Source organism: Nansenia antarctica (genome assembly GCF_963989245.1).
Source record: "Nansenia antarctica genome assembly, chromosome: 15".
Classification (NCBI taxonomy): domain Eukaryota; kingdom Metazoa; phylum Chordata; class Actinopteri; order Argentiniformes; family Microstomatidae; genus Nansenia; species Nansenia antarctica.
Window position 1 is genome coordinate 7,779,132 of NC_137685.1, and position 5,143 is coordinate 7,784,274.

The following is a 5,143-nucleotide window of genomic DNA, read 5'->3' on the forward strand; positions in this document are numbered from 1 at the left end:
CACCACAGAGATGGCGGCCATGCGGATCAGCATCGAGGCCAAGTTCATGATGAACAACCCCACCTCAGCGTCCTTCGAGCCCATCACCACCACCCTGCGCCGCATAGAGGAGGAGGTGGCCGCTGTGGTCATCCAGAGGGCTTACCGGAAGCACCTTCTCAAACGCTCCGTCCGCTACGCCTCCTTCAAGAGTCGCTCCAAGAGGCTGGTCAGGAAGGAGGAGGAGGAGCCTCCGGAGACGCAGGGACCGCTGATGCGTAAGATTGACGTGCTCTACGGGAGCGACCCGGATCTCGCCGCGGAGATGGAGCTGGCGTTGTCGTTGCGAGCGCAATCCAGCCCGGCGCATGTTACGTCTGAGCCGCCATCATCATCATCAGACACCTCAGAGCGTCCACCGCCCTCTAGACCGGAGCCCGTTAGGCCGCACCTCTTGGTCGTTCCCGTCGAGGTCACCAGTGAAGTGGTGTTACGCTCGGCCCCAAACCGTAACCTCTCGACATCACAGGAAGATCTACGAGAGTCAGATGTATAACAAACAGCACTTGAGGGAATTCATCATCATGGCCTTTCTAATGCATTTTCAACCGATCAAGGGAGTCCTGTTATGTTAATAGAGTGTCGGCAGTGCAGTTGACATGTCCAAATAGCACTTATATGAAGGGATTGCACATACTGTAGCCAATTATATAAGTAGAATGAATGATTAAGTCAAGCTAATTGATCTTCAGGCACAATATAGGGAGTCTTATTTTCTATTTCTATTTTTGTAAGGCTATTTTTAGACTTGATTGATATTTGTATTGTCAGCTCAAATGAAACTCACAATATCTCGTAACCATATTTAAGATTTGAAAAAGGAAATGTGACATTCTGTATCCAATGTGAATTCGTTATCTTTATGACAGTGAAAGTATAAAGGTACCAAAATAATGTAAATTTTTGTAAGAATATCCTATTATCATTTAAACATTGTTTGTAGTTGATGAGCTTCTTGCACTCCTATAATATGATGTTGTCACAGGTGGAAATACACCTATTTGTTAACCCTTTGAAGACATCTCATTAAACTTCTATGGGCAGGTCTCTCAACAGCGCCTGTTCCTTATACTCTATCTGTTTAAAGGCCCCACCCACTTGTTTTTTTTAGTGATACAAATATTTTCATATGATGTCAATGAATGAAGTAAAAGAAGTCATTTCGGAACTAATTAATGGATCTAAATCCATTGTATATCTGCCCCTATTCGAACCGCTGATATCATGAATGAGGAAGCCCGATTAGAAGCGGGCCGACTCGTACGGCCTGAGCTCTCGTCACTTGAGAGATTACAGCAGTCCTCTTACTTTTATTCTAGTTCTTTCTGGAGGCCCCCCCACTTTACTTTGCACTATTTATATCCCCCCCAGGTCATGTTCAGACGGTTACTGTGCAACTGCCAGAGAACCCCTGTGTGTCGAGGCCACTCTGAGCTGGCCACTTCATATCCAACAGGTGTACCAAACTAGGCTATACGCTTTATTCTTCATAGTAAAATAAAAAAAATGTTGGGTGGGAAAAGACATGCCGATTGATTTAGACTTTGACAGGGTCTGTATGATTGCAGGATCATCACTTGTTAAACCAGGGTTGCGTTCTGATTCTCTACCCTTATGGGGTGTGGTACTCACACACTCCCCCTGGTGGATTTCAGAGGAATGGACGGCTGTAAAGAACATGGTGGAAACCTGAAATTGCATGGGGGGGGCGGGGGGGGTGAAAGGTGGGGATTTGGAATGCACCCTGGTTTAATGTGATCATCCCACTATCATCCCTCTGTCAAAGTTGGCAGCAGTTGGCCCATATTTTTTTTCCACTTAGGTGGGTGTGTCAGTTGTTTTTGGGTTATATTGGGAATGATTGTCAAATCAATAATTTGTAATGTTTACATTATGCTTATGTTGTGCAACTGCCCATAGTCTACAGCTACCAGGTTTCTGTCTTGTATATGATTTTTACACGTTTGTTTCTCAGCAAATATACTTCTGTTACAGTGGTATGCATCTACTATGGTTTTGGTGTCATGTTTGAGGTTATCTGCAAGTTTGTCCTTTTGAGTTGATCAAAACTTTTTAGTTTTTATTGACTATTGTCTAGTCCATAGTGCGATTAGTAGGAAACTACTGTCTCAGGGGGTTGGGGATTCCAGGTTGAATAAACAGGACCAGCCATTTGATGTTAGTGGCACAGGCACCCAGAGCTGCCGCAGGGCTCCGGTACTCACCTACAGTAGTAGGAGGAGCTGTAGAATGTTACCAATGTTGACTCATTGTTGTGTCATCCATGAAAACAAAACTGTAAGTGCAATGGCACTTCCACCGTATTAGCTATTTTGTTTTATATAGCAAAATATTTTTTAAAAACCTTCTTTTTAGCACTGTTAAATAGCATAGGTGTTGTGGGATTGTCTCTTACAAAGTATACTGTACCACGAAATACAACAATGTTTGGAGGATGTGATCCCCCCCCCCCCTAAGAAAATCTCATCATGGACTTGCCAATATTATCAATAGTTATAGCCCCCGAAATGTCACTTTAGGAGAATTATGCAAACAAACTTAATTACTTAATTACTTAGTATTGTCTGATTTTGTAATGATAGCTCCACCTGCCATTATGTAAGTCTTAATTTAATTAAAATGTCTTACTCTGAAAATGTATAAATTAATGATTTAAGCACTTTTAAAATTTTCAAGTTTTCTGTACTACAGTGCACAAAGCTCAAACTTAGAATTAGAGCAAATGTGTGTGAGACTTCAGTTTTACTTCCTCTCTAAACAATGAATGTTACAACTGCTACCTTAGAGCCCCGATCTGTAACTGTCATTACCTGTCAAAACCGACCCGGCAAATGTCTGTAAACTGAATTAAAATAACTCACTAGCAGTTACACTTGCCAAGGCCCACCCCCACAGTTGACAACAAGGGGCAGGGCAGCACCTTTGACCAGAAAAGACAGTTACAGATAATGGTTTTAACACATATTTCTTAAGAACTTCTTGTTAAGAGAGGTTACCCTTTCTTACGAATCTGCTGCAGTAGTGGCAGGAATTCCTTTTTACAAATACTAAAAAAAGACCTGCAGTAATAGTAGTAATTTGATGTCATTGCTGCAATACTTAATTTGTTTAACAGCGTGCTCCTTCTATTACAAAATGTAAATTACTTACATAATACAGTATATACCTTTGTTTACATATAGGGAGAGTCATATGTAATGCTTTTATGGTTTTGCTTGCAGCCAGCCTGTATATACTTTTGGCTCAGTGTTGGAAGTTTGACTTTTTCTAGACTATATTTCTTTGTATTATCTATTTAAAGCCATTTTATTAATGTACATTGAACCATCTTGTTAGAATAAAATATTCTAAATGGGGAAACGTAGGGGATCTACAGTACCTTTGTATATTTCAAACAGTTACAAAGTATTTGGAAATTATATTCAGAATTAGGGTTCTCTCGTTTGAAGAAGAAGAAGAAGACGTTCTCTTAGTAAAAGCCTGCCCTCTGGTGGTCCATATGCAGCATAAACACTCTTGGCTAATATCTCTCCTTGTTTCACACTTGCTATTTCTATCCAAGGCTACAAGATGTCTTTACCACAGATAACTAGACCCCCAGACTAGAACCCCCCCCCCCCCCCTCCAGACTAGGACCCCCCCCTCCAGACTAGGACCCCCCCCCCAGACTAGGACCACCCCCAGCCCCCCCCCCCAGACTAGGGCCCCCCCCCCCCCCCCCAGACTAGGACTCCCTCCCCAGACTAGGACTCCCTCCCCAGACTAGGACTCCCTCCCCAGACTAGGACTCCCTCCCCAGACTAGGACTCCCTCCCCAGACTAGGACTCCCTCCCCAGACTAGGACCCCCCCCCCCCCCCCAGACTAGGACTCCCTCCCCCCAGACTAGGACCCCCGGAGGATATTCCGGAGGAACTTGGTATTTCTGACTGGCCGTCAGCCATCTTGGTTTGGAGAAAAATAATTTGCATAGAATGGCTTGCCGTTAGGTTGCAGTGTATAGGATGATGCACTAGTTGGTGGTTCTGCATGCATAAATGAAGATGTGAGTTCAAATAGCCAACATACAATCTCGTACCTTGCTTGTTAGGTAGGTAAAGGTGGTTTATCTTGAAATGTGCTTTAGAAATGTGCTGGCCAGGCTGCCCAAGAGAAAAGGTCATGGGCGGCCAGTGACCTTCGGCCTTCATGCCAGTATGAAGACATACTTACAGTCTGTCTCTCTCAGTCCAGTCTGCTCTCAGGGCACTGCCTGCTATGCCAGCTAAACCCCACACACAATATTTGTTTCTGGAAAGACAGCTCCGTCCAGATTATAGACATTGGTTACTCACTCTTGCTGATTATGATAGGATTTCGTACAGTATTTTTTTTTTTACAGGCCACCAATTGACTTTCACACTATACTGTATGTTGTCTTTTGGAACATTTCATTTAGCCTGTTGTAAACTGTTATGTTTTCATACTCAAATATAAAACAGACAAATACAAGAATAGAATGTTTTTTTTAAATTCTGAAATACTGTATACATCTCAGCAAACACTGTTGGATTTGTAAAATGTTCTCTTCATACAGAACAAACAATAGAAAAAAGAAAATAAGGCTTCTGCATATACTGTAAAGAAAAGAAAAGAAAATTAAGCTGCATCCATGCCTTTCGTTTCTGACCAGCCACAGGACCTAATTGACGTCACAGGCAATGTTCTCCCTGGCCAAGCAGTAGGGAATCTTCTTCTAGCATTGTAGCTGCCAATGGCCCCTGGTTTTGGCATAGATTACTATTTATCATGATGACTGATGGAGAGACGATTCACAAGACAAATCGTGACGTTAGAATTTTTGTCAAAATTGAGTTTTTTACATAATCTGATCCATTTTGTGTTTATTAATGCCTGTGTGGTGTTATTTTTAAAATGTTTACATTTTCTAGTTAGTCATTCATAAAATACAAAGGTTCCATCTCACAAAACATAATGGAATGTAAAAACGTTGACGCTCAATATCTCTAAACTGCCCTAAACGGAGATAGAACCTTATCATTCTAAACGGAGATAGAACCTTATCATTCTAAACGGAGATAGAA